This window comes from Salvia hispanica, chromosome 1 (assembly GCF_029641045.1).
Source record: "Salvia hispanica isolate PSC_SH4W2 chromosome 1, Shi_PSC_v1, whole genome shotgun sequence".
Classification (NCBI taxonomy): domain Eukaryota; kingdom Viridiplantae; phylum Streptophyta; class Magnoliopsida; order Lamiales; family Lamiaceae; genus Salvia; species Salvia hispanica.
This window is the reverse complement of record NC_142692.1, coordinates 52688378-52700856: the sequence shown is the minus strand read 5'-3', so window position 1 is coordinate 52700856 and position 12479 is coordinate 52688378. Positions and strand designations below refer to the sequence as shown.

The window sequence follows — 12479 nt, the reverse complement described above, 5'->3', positions numbered from 1 at the left end:
AATTAGGCTAAGGCCCAATCTCCTACTTTATTTTAATTATTAGCCCAACTTCTTAGATCATCAAAAGAATTATAGCCCATTCTCTATTTAAAACCTTAGCCCATGATTTTAGTTAATAGAGGCCCAAAACAAAAACTAATAGTGGCCCAAGCACTAATGGCCCAAACTTCCTCTTCCCATCTCCATCGGTCCCTACTCTCTCTCTCTCTTCTTTCTCAAAATCCCCAAATCCTAAATCCCTAATTGAGAGAAAAACCGCTCGGAGGAGAAGCAGCGGCGCGACGCCTCATCCCTCGTCGTTCGCCGCTCCAGTCGGCGCCTCCTTGCGCCGCCGAAATTCGATCCCCTTCCCCTCTTCTATCTAAGTCGCGAGGATAGAGAAGCAGCGCCTCTCATCTTCCCTCGCGGTCTCCGGCGAATTCGCCATCGCCGCTCGTCGCCATTCGCCGCTGCCTCCTTCGCGAGGCAGCTACGACACTCACCGAAGACTCACGTCTGTTGCCTCCGTCTCACACTCACGTCCTCGGCGAGTCCAGCAGCAGAGAGGAGGCATCGCCTCCCTGACTCCCCCTCTCGACTGCTACACAACGGTGCAGCACCTCCAGCCAGCCGCCAGCTCTGGAACGACGACGAGCTGGTGCCGTCGCTGCCACGCGGCTGAGGCCTCGCCGCTTCTCCGCGGCAGCATCCGTCATCGCCGTCCAAGGCTCGGGGAGCGGCAGCTGCTGCTCCGCGGTGATCCTCGGGGCTCCGTCGCCTGCCGGGCAGCTCTTCTAAGCTAAGTCTCGTATTTAAGCCCTTAGTTTACATTTTATTCTAGATTTCCAGTTTTGAGCATGTCCTTTGTGATGTTGGAGGTCTTGGCTAATGTGTTTTAAAGTTGTGATTTTGGGGAAAGTTTAGTTCATTGGAAGGAGTTTTGATTATTATGAAAGTTGCTAAAAGCAAATCTTAAGCACACTGTTTCTCGGAGTTCCCCTTTTGTGAAAGCTACTTAAGATTTTGAAATTCTAATATGCCGTGCCTACTTGTTCTCAAGTGTTCATGCTTTCATGTTTCTATAAGTATGGTGGGGAAGAGAGGGTGTTATACCTCTTGCAGTAGCTATTCTCTTACAAAATTCTGCTCCTAACTCTTCCAAGGTCACTTGCCACTCTGGAACTCCTTGTTGTGAAGTAAGGGAAGTGGTGAGTGGTGAAGGGAAACAGATATTGAAGGGGAAGACATTTATATAAGCTGCTGCTGCAGTTTGTTGAGATATGGCAAAAATCGAATCTGCATTCTTTGGCTCTTTTGTTCACATTGGTTGGCTGTTTGTGAGATAGTACTTGTGAAGGAATAAATGGACTGAGCTTCCCCTTTGTTTTCTTATTGCAGCAAGATCCCTTTTGGCGATCTTCATCCTACTTTGTTTAGTTTGGTTTGTTTCTATCTTTGGAGTACATGTACTCTTGCATTTAAATACTTTGTTGGTTTGTTGCAGGTAGTGATTGGAGAGAAGGCAGGAGCTATTGGGATTAGGAGATGCTGCAGGTGGGTTTAATACCTTCTTGGATAAGTCCTTGGTCCTCCATTGTTAAAGATGGGTTGTCTCCTTTCCTCTAATAAAAGTTCTTTAATTTCTTATGTCTTTATTCATCAACTATGGTTTGTATCTTGCAGGTGGTAGTCATAGGAGGAAGAGTTATTGGGCTGCTCTTTGGGCCGACAGCCCTCTACCAACGGGCTGGACTAATGAGCCTCGGGTGTGGTTTGTGCCTGAAGAGAATAGGCCCAAGAAGCATTTATTCACTTATTTAATTATAGGTGCACTATTAGTTTCTTTTGTACTTAAAAACTTTATATACTTAATTCATATACATCCATTTATGTATTGAACACTAAGCTTTGGTATTTGTACCCGTTCTAATCCAAAGTGTCGACTTGTATCCATTATGAACTTGACTTTAGCTTTAAAGAAAAGCACATACTCGATCTTGGTTCGCTTGCCTCTTCTTATTCGAGAGTATTTCATAAATCAACTTTTAATTATGCATGAAATAAAAGTTTTAACATCCATTTCATTTAATCGAAAAAAATAACTAAATGATGACATGTATCTCAAGTTTCGCGAGAAACTTAATAGTAAAACAGTGGGTATTACATTCTACCCCTCTTAACAAAAATTTCGTCCCGAAATTTGCTTGTCACTAAAAAGCTCTGTGTATTTTTCCTTCATCTTGTCTTCAAGTGCCCTCGTAGCTTTCTCGTGACCATGATGCTTCCATACAACTCTCACTGTTACAACAGATTTATTCCTCAGCTCCTGAACTTTCCGATCCAAGATTGCCTCTGTTTTATTTATTTATTTATTTATTTTTATTTTTTTTTTTTTTTCGTAACTTAAATCTGGTTCTAACACCATTTTTTTTTTTTTTTTTTCTTCTTCTTGGAGGACTATGTGTTTGGGGTCGAATACATATTTTCTCAAATGTGATACATGAATGACATTGTGCACGATTCCGAAGCTCGGTGGTAGCGCCAATCTTTACGCCACGGGACCGACTTCCTCAAGAATTTCATAGGGTCTGATGAAATGCGGCCTTAGCTTGCCTTTGATTCCGAACCTTGTTACCCCTTTTGATGGGGATACTTTAAGGAAAAACTTTTTCTCCAACCTTGAACTGCAGGTCGGTTCTGCGAATATCCGTGTAAGACTTTTGCCTATCTTGAGCTTCCTTGATTCTCTCACGGATCAGTCGGACAATTTCTATCATCTCCTCTATAGAATCCGGTCCAAACATCTTTCTCTCACCGTCTTTATCCCAGTAAAGTGGTGATCTACATTTCTTTCCATACATCGCTTCATATGGGGCCATGTTTATAGTTACTAACTGTTGTTGTAAGCAAATTCTATAAGTGGTAACACTGGCTCCAAGTTTCCTCCACGGTTGAGCACTACGGCTCTCAGCATATCTTCCAAGGTCTGGATTGTCCTCTCAGACTGCCTATCAGTCTGTGGATGGAATGTCGTACTGAATTCAATCCGGTGCCTAGCTCTTGCTGCAGGCTTATCCAAATCTAGAAGTAAATTTCGGATCACGGTCTGATGTGATCGTCACCGGTATTCCATGTAATCGTATGATCTCTTGCACATAGATTTGAGCTATCTTGTTCTATTCGTAAGTGATACGAACTGGTACGAGGTGCGCGCTTTTGGTAAGGCGATCTATAATCACCCAAATAGCAATCCTGTCACGAAGTGCGCGCTTTTGTGACCTTGGCAACCCTGTCATGAAGTCCATAGCAATGTGTTCCCATTTCCACTCGGGGATTTCTAGGGGTTGCAATTTCCCATAGGGTCGTTGATGTAGAGCCTTCACTTGTTGACGTGCTAGGCACCTTTCTACAAACGACGCTATGCTCCTCTTCATGCCATCCCACCGAAACTGCTTCTTCATATCTTGATACATTTTCGTACTTCCTGGGTGGGCAGTATAGGGTGTTTCATGCGCTTCGCTCATGATCTCATTTCTGAGAACCTCGTCATCGGGTACACATAATCTCCCTTCAAAAGTTAGGGCGTCATCCGCTTCTTCGTGATAACTCACCTCTTTTCCCGACCTCACTTTAAGACGAACTTTCTCTAATGCTTCAATACTCCTTTGAGCCTCAACAATTCTGGCCCTTAAGTCTGGTTCAATCACTAAAGTGGCGATCCTACTTTCCACCGTCTCTGGTGCTCTTACTACCTCCAGTCGCATCTTAGCAAATTCCCGTATGAGCTCCTCATTCTGTTGAGGAAGGTGGCCACTTGGGGCATAGTCTTCCTGCTCAAGGCATCTGCCACTACATTGGCCTTGCCTGGGTGGTAATTTATACCACAGCCATAATCCTTGACTAATTCGAGCCATCTGCGTTGTCGCATGTTTAAATCCTTCTGCTCGAAGAAGTACTTAAGGCCCTTGTGGTCCGTGAAGATCTCACATCGAACCCGTAGAGGTGATGTCTCCAAATCTTCAAGGCACGTACCACTGCTGCTAGTTCCAGGTCATGAATGGGGTAATTTAGCTCGTGTGGCCTGAGTTGGCATGACGCGTACGCAATCACCTTGTCATTCTGCATCAGTACGCATCCAAGTCCAATCTTTGATGCATCGGTGTACACTACATAGCCTGCTCCTGGTGCTGGCACGACTAGGATTGGTGCGGTGGTCAACTTTTCTTTTAATAGTTGGAAGCTTGCTTCGCACTCCGGCGTCCAATGGACCTTAGCTCCTTTCTTGAGCTGTTGGGTCAGTGGTCTGGCTATTTTAGAAAATCCTTCAATAAACCTTCGGTAATATCCAGCCAAACCTAAGAAACTTCGAATCTCATTAGGCGTTGTTGGTGACTGCCAACGTTGTACTGCTTCCACCTTTGCAGGGTCCACTCGGGTCCTTTCTGCCGTTACTATGTGTCCAAGGAAGTTCACCTCGTTAAGCCAGAACTCACATTTGCTAAACTTAGCATAGAGCTTCTCGGCCCTCAACGTCTCTAAGGCGGTTCTCAGATGTTCCCCGTGTTCCTTCTCGTTCTTCGAATAGATAAGTACATCATCTATAAAGATTAGGACGAAATTGTCCAAGTACAGGTGGATCACGTGGTTCATTTAGTCCATGAACACAGCCGGGGCATTTGTAAGCCCAAAAGGCATTACGGTGAACTTGTAATGGTCGTATCTGGTGCGGAACGCCGTCTTGGGTACATCGTCATGTTGGACTTTCAGTTGGTGATAGCCTGATCTCAAGTCCATTTTCGAGAATACACCAGCCCCTCGAAGTTGGTCAAAAAGGTCATCAATCCTTGGTAGAGGATACTTGTTCTTGAGCGTCAGCTTGTTCAACTCTCGGTAGTCGATACACATTCTCAATGTTCCGTCCTTCTTCTTCACGAAGAGCACTGGTGCGCCCCATGGTGACACACTAGGTCGGATGAAACCAAGGTCTAATAATTCCTGTAGCTGCATTTTGAGTTCTTCTAACTCCTTAGGCGCCATTCTGTATGGTGCCTTCGATACTGGGGTCGATCCTAGCTCGAGATCAATTGTAAATTCCAATTGTATGTCTGGCGGCAATCCTGGTAGTGCGTCAGGAAAGACATTCGAAAATTCTCGTACCACTGCTACATTCTCTATCTTTTGGTCCTCTATCTCTTCTCCATTCAGATACACGAGGTATGCAGGGCATCCTTTCCTTATCATAGTGGTTGCTTGTAGTGCAGAAATTATGGACTTTCGTCGCCTCATGGAGATTCCATGAAAGATTGTGGGTTCCTTTCCTGGGTATTGCTGCGAGATCTGCCTTTCCTTACAAAGAATGGTAGCATAGTTTTCAGCTAACCAATCCATTCCCAATATGATGTCGACGTTCCACATCAACATCACATGCAAATTGTGAGCCACCAACTTAAGGTTTCCCATAGTGAATTCTACGTTCGAGCAAGTTCGTGAGATATCTATAAGGCCTCCTACGGGTGAGGACACCCTCATCTTATGTTTGATTTCATCAGTAAGCAGTTCTAAAGTATCCACGCAAGGTGCTGACATGAAAGAATGGCAATAGGTATGTCGAGGAGAGTTCCCATACTTGCTAAATTGCTCTTGGTTCCCTACTCAATCTTAGGCTGCTTCTGCCTCGGTGCAGTAATTATAGCCTGAGTGGGAAACCTTTGGCGTAGCTGCCGCTGGTGATATGGTATTGGGGGGTGAGACTGGGACTGCCTTTCTTCTCGGCTCAGCTTGAAGTGCTCGCAACTACGGACGCTGCCCCTAATAGTCCTGCCTCCCTCCTATCCTAGTATTCTTGTACAGCATTCCCTGGAGAAATGTCCGCTTCTTCCACAATTAAGGCACCTATGTGTCCTAACTATGCACTTTCCACGGTGGTTTCTTGACCACTTAGCGCAGGGATGGGCCTTAGGTCGGTACTCAACCTTCTTATTGAGGTCGGTTTCTCTACCGCCATTCTGCGATGGTTTTGGGGCAAGTTGTTGCTTCTTATTCTCATTTGAAGTACATTTTCGTTTTCCCGATCGTTCCTTCATTCGTTGGTTTTATTGCGCCTCATTTCAGACGATTTTCCTCTTGTCGAAGACATCCGTTCATTAAAACGTAATCTATGAGAGTGTTCATATTTTCACTAGATTTCGTTACCTAACAATGATCTTCATCTCCATTTCCTCGTGGCTCTCCTAGTTCACCTTGTTATTTGTGCCCCAACGATTAATCGCTTAGATAAATATGTCTTGTGAAATGAAAAGTCATTAGGTCTATACAATATAAGATTCCTTTACATTTCTCTTTTTTTTTTTGGCCTATATTCTGTGTATATAGCGTAACGATCCATCCCTTAGCAGCTCGTGACCGTCGGCACACAAGTGCGAAAAGTCCAAACATTCATGCCCTTTGTGATTGCCTTGTACTAAGAACTCAATGATTAATCAAACAGTCTTAACTTGGATAGGTGCTGATGTCACTTAAAAGAAGCATGACTGCAAATTTCTTTTATTGAAAGGACTATAGAACATCCAAAGGGACAAGAATAACGTCTCTTACTTGACTGTTGTGAATTTTCATCACCAATTTGCAACAATTGATTTTTGAAAGAAAGAACTAGGTTCAAATGAACTCATCTTGTCAATTCAAAGAACTAGGCGGTCCCAATGGTTTCAGATAAACCCATCGAATTTGAAAACTCACTTCTGAAAGGAGCTTGAAAGAACATAGGTCATGAGAACAAGATGATACTTTATTAACTCTCAATTTCCATAGTAGGTTGTCAAACAAGATAGTTCAATTGTCCGCTCAACTTGACTAGATCCGGACATCAAGGATGATGGTTTCAGCATGTCAAGACTTGAGTTTCGTTGAAAAAAAAAATGATAGTGACTTATTACTTGCCAAAATGCGAGTCAATCAAAAGTCTCAAATAGACGGCAAGACACCCTTGTTAAGGATGTTCAAAATGAGATTATTTCGAAGGGCATAGTCGTAAGCAACTTTAGAATCGAAGGTTTATGACCGGAACTTAAGAAGTCAACACTTTACATTTTTTTTTTTTGAATAACGAGCTCAACTACTATTGCCAATAAACTGAAAGAGAGCCACAACTTTCATAGGAAAGGAAAAAGTGAGGCATTACTTGCATAAATGCAAGTCAATCTAGAGTCTAAAGTAGACGAGGGCATTTTCATTAAAGAGGTTCATAGAAAGAAATCGATGGGGATCCAAGTAAGTACTGTTGACCATAATCATCTGTTCCAGTTATGTGACACTTTCTTGTTTGTTATTTTCAATATGTTCTCGATAAGTCAAAACGGTCATTCTCGTAAAACATTGTACTCTCCATCGTGCTTCATAGCGTACTATAAGTATTGTTTCGAGATCGCATAGCCTCTTTGACTTGCTACTCAAGACTGGATCACATAATTAGATCGTAGGTACGATATCTTTCGTGTAAGGATACACCTCCTTTACTGGATCGAGGGTACGCTCATTTTGGTTATGATTGAGATCATGAAGACAAAGGGAACTTCATGTTGTTCAGATCATTTAAAACGTTCACAGACACCCATGTGCCGTAGGTAGCTTCTCGTATCTCGTGTGATCGTTACCATCTAAGAATAGATGGGTTATTTATAAATTATAAGGTTCATTTTTTTGTACATTTGGAATTGATCCAAATACAACATCATGAATCGTGGTTCCGTCAAGACATAAGATGAAGGACAAAGGTGTGAGGTCCGTTTTTGGACTCATTTATCCATATTTCCTTGCCCCTTTTCTTCTTCTCCCTTTTTTTTTACAACATTAGGGGTTTGCCCTAACTTGCATAAACTCATTCGTTTTATCACTTAGAAAAGTGGTTGGGAATCATCAACTCGTATTACTGTTCAAGAGCGTTCAGCCTAATGTACTTCTTAGGCATCCTATGTTCGCATGCATTAGTCATTTCGTAACTTCCTAAAAACTTCCTCAATCTATCATCATACTTCACGTAATCAAGCATGCGTAACTAGTAATACTTCAACATTTGTCTCAAAGACATCTTTATGCTTAACATTTAAAACTTGAAATTCCATGGTTCGTAGGAAAAATGGAATATACATGCTTTTCCTTTAAATCCTTGAACATGTTTAAAATATCTTCATAACTGAAAATTTTCTGGTAAGAACTTCTTTCTTACCTCAATGTTGCGGTTGAACGTGACGAGTCGAGGTGTTGGGTCCTTTAACTTTCCATTTAAGTCATATTCTAGCCTAGTGCTATCATTCTAAACTAAGGCTTGAAAGAAGGTTCTTGGGTCCAGAGCGAAAGAACGGTGCTCTGATACCACTCTGTCACGACCACAACTTCCTACGTGGGAGTGACTGCCTCTATACTTGCTTTAAATAACATATCAGAATCAAAGGGATAGAGTAAGCATGATTTGTAAGATGAAACTGGGATAACAGTCTCACAGACGAAGGTGAAATAGGTCAACATAACATCAGAGTGCTTCCTGGGTTCATAAATTCTTATTTCAAAATCTTATATCAGCGGAAATGTCCAAGACAGGGTAGCATGTATGAGGACACACTACTCTGGGCTACCTAAAGACTTATTTAAAATTTTACTCCCAACACCGTCGTCTGCCCGTCCACGTTCAACCTGCACATTAGAAAAGAAACATGCAGGGCTGAGTATTTGATATACTCAGTGGGCACATTGCCAAAATAATTTTCATAAAGAGTTTTGTCAGCCCGTTGAGTGAACACGGGGTTTTAACTTGAAAGGCCCGTGTCACTAAAATCCTTTTCATTTCATAAAGTTGATTGCGCAATCATATGACATAGATCTACCATATCTGAACATTGTGTGAACCGGGAATGTGGCCACATTCCACGACGGTCACTGGACCGGCCAACCCCTTTTGTTAGCTCACGGTCCCCTTATGTGTACACTAGTCCGAGTAGGGTTTGCGGCCCTACTGGGACCCGAATTCGATTTAACATATATTGGCATAGCCAAGCAGATAGGTAATCCATAAAAACATAAAGTGGCATGACAAAACTTAAGTAGCATAATTTTCACATAATCATGAAAAAGGCAAGTTCACATTTTGAAAGAAATGCCCACCTCAAAGGCTATCTCTTAGCCGAACAAACTCCTTAGCTTGATTTTTAGATGACGCGCGAAGACGCCCCTTTAGTAACATGGAAATAATACTTAATTAGGCTTAAGAAGCCAAATGAACTCAAACGTAAATGCATCCTAAGTGCGTGCTCTTTTTTTTTTTTTGTTATTCTCTTTCTTATTTTTCTAGAAAAAGTTCTAGAATTCTTGAACATTAATTAAATCAGTAGATTTAATTTATTTGGAAAAATTATTCGCTTAACTAGAGGGTGTTACCTCCTATGCCATTTATTCAAGCATTCAAAATAACTCGAGGTCTATTCATCGTTAGCATATCAATTCTTATCATTAATTATTCGAGCACTTAAGCTAAGGTCCGGAAATTAAATTTATCGTCGTGGAATTAATTAGCGGATCATTACTTAACCTCAATTATTTGATTGAGCAACATAGGTGGGCTCATGATTTAATTAGGCTAAGGCCCAATCTCCTACTTTATTTTAATTATTAGCCCAACTTCTTAGATCATCAAAAGAATTATAGCCCATTCTCTATTTAAAACCTTAGCCCATGATTTTAGTTAATAGAGGCCCAAAACAAAAACTAATAGTGGCCCAAGCACTAATGGCCCAAACTTCCTCTTCCCATCTCCATCGGTCCCTACTCTCTCTCTCTCTTCTTTCTCAAAATCCCCAAATCCTAAATCCCTAATTGAGAGAAAAACCGCTCGGAGGAGAAGCAGCGGCGCGACGCCTCATCCCTCGTCGTTCGCCGCTCCAGTCGGCGCCTCCTTGCGCCGCCGAAATTCGATCCCCTTCCCCTCTTCTATCTAAGTCGCGAGGATAGAGAAGCAGCGCCTCTCATCTTCCCTCGCGGTCTCCGGCGAATTCGCCATCGCCGCTCGTCGCCATTCGCCGCTGCCTCCTTCGCGAGGCAGCTACGACACTCACCGAAGACTCACGTCTGTTGCCTCCGTCTCACACTCACGTCCTCGGCGAGTCCAGCAGCAGAGAGGAGGCATCGCCTCCCTGACTCCCCCTCTCGACTGCTACACAACGGTGCAGCACCTCCAGCCAGCCGCCAGCTCTGGAACGACGACGAGCTGGTGCCGTCGCTGCCACGCGGCTGAGGCCTCGCCGCTTCTCCGCGGCAGCATCCGTCATCGCCGTCCAAGGCTCGGGGAGCGGCAGCTGCTGCTCCGCGGTGATCCTCGGGGCTCCGTCGCCTGCCGGGCAGCTCTTCTAAGCTAAGTCTCGTATTTAAGCCCTTAGTTTACATTTTATTCTAGATTTCCAGTTTTGAGCATGTCCTTTGTGATGTTGGAGGTCTTGGCTAATGTGTTTTAAAGTTGTGATTTTGGGGAAAGTTTAGTTCATTGGAAGGAGTTTTGATTATTATGAAAGTTGCTAAAAGCAAATCTTAAGCACACTGTTTCTCGGAGTTCCCCTTTTGTGAAAGCTACTTAAGATTTTGAAATTCTAATATGCCGTGCCTACTTGTTCTCAAGTGTTCATGCTTTCATGTTTCTATAAGTATGGTGGGGAAGAGAGGGTGTTATACCTCTTGCAGTAGCTATTCTCTTACAAAATTCTGCTCCTAACTCTTCCAAGGTCACTTGCCACTCTGGAACTCCTTGTTGTGAAGTAAGGGAAGTGGTGAGTGGTGAAGGGAAACAGATATTGAAGGGGAAGACATTTATATAAGCTGCTGCTGCAGTTTGTTGAGATATGGCAAAAATCGAATCTGCATTCTTTGGCTCTTTTGTTCACATTGGTTGGCTGTTTGTGAGATAGTACTTGTGAAGGAATAAATGGACTGAGCTTCCCCTTTGTTTTCTTATTGCAGCAAGATCCCTTTTGGCGATCTTCATCCTACTTTGTTTAGTTTGGTTTGTTTCTATCTTTGGAGTACATGTACTCTTGCATTTAAATACTTTGTTGGTTTGTTGCAGGTAGTGATTGGAGAGAAGGCAGGAGCTATTGGGATTAGGAGATGCTGCAGGTGGGTTTAATACCTTCTTGGATAAGTCCTTGGTCCTCCATTGTTAAAGATGGGTTGTCTCCTTTCCTCTAATAAAAGTTCTTTAATTTCTTATGTCTTTATTCATCAACTATGGTTTGTATCTTGCAGGTGGTAGTCATAGGAGGAAGAGTTATTGGGCTGCTCTTTGGGCCGACAGCCCTCTACCAACGGGCTGGACTAATGAGCCTCGGGTGTGGTTTGTGCCTGAAGAGAATAGGCCCAAGAAGCATTTATTCACTTATTTAATTATAGGTGCACTATTAGTTTCTTTTGTACTTAAAAACTTTATATACTTAATTCATATACATCCATTTATGTATTGAACACTAAGCTTTGGTATTTGTACCCGTTCTAATCCAAAGTGTCGACTTGTATCCATTATGAACTTGACTTTAGCTTTAAAGAAAAGCACATACTCGATCTTGGTTCGCTTGCCTCTTCTTATTCGAGAGTATTTCATAAATCAACTTTTAATTATGCATGAAATAAAAGTTTTAACATCCATTTCATTTAATCGAAAAAATAACTAAATGATGACATGTATCTCAAGTTTCGCGAGAAACTTAATAGTAAAACAGTGGGTATTACAACTAGCATTAAAAGATATGACAAGATAGTCTCTCTATTTAATTTAATTTTCCAATTATATAAAAACGAAATGGTTTTCTATATTTAGTTAAGTTTTTCACCTTTTGGGCTTGATGGAAATAATAAAAAAAAATATAGTATTTTGTTTATAATTGATTCATTGCAAATTAAATAAGTCACGATTTACATTATACGGCTTCAATATTTTACATTAAATCAGTCATAATTTACATTATACGGAATTTCATATCAACTACATCATGCATTCCATATTCTTTTCTTTTTTGTAATCGCCATAATTATTCCATATCTCCATATTTCATATTATACACATTCCACTATAAAGTCTATTTACTTAATTTAATTATGTAATGCATTTAATTTTTTATTAATAAATTTGAAAAATTTGTTTTTAATATTGAACTACACACATAATCCACATAATAGCCATATCTGTACCCATAACTATACGCATATTCCATGATTAAGTCAATTTACTTAATTATGTATCCCATTTAATGTTTTACTAATAAATTTGTAATTTTTTTTTATTTTGTAATAAATTGAATTTATATACAAAACTTAAAATTTTTTATATATACGACGTTTATATGTATCAATGAAGTATGATGTAATACCATAAAGAATAGATAAATGTGTGCGACATTTTAATAATTAATTTTTGGTTATACAATCTGTAACAATTCTACGGTGAGTTGAAAGTTGAAACTATGATT

General features: G+C 41.4%; 2 long non-coding RNA genes across 2 annotated transcripts; both read left to right on the top strand.

Annotated features, from left to right (window-relative positions):
• Positions 1 to 188: 188 nt before the first annotated feature.
• Positions 189 to 1932, top strand: LOC148934121 (uncharacterized). The gene is made up of 2 exons (XR_016135941.1): positions 189 to 1533; positions 1663 to 1932. It is a non-coding gene; the product is annotated as an uncharacterized LOC148934121 (long non-coding RNA).
• Positions 1933 to 9788: 7856 nt separating this feature from the next.
• LOC148934120 (uncharacterized) lies at positions 9789 to 11532 on the top strand. Its single transcript, XR_016135778.1, has 2 exons — positions 9789 to 11133; positions 11263 to 11532. It is a non-coding gene; the product is annotated as an uncharacterized LOC148934120 (long non-coding RNA).
• Positions 11533 to 12479: the final 947 nt, after the last annotated feature.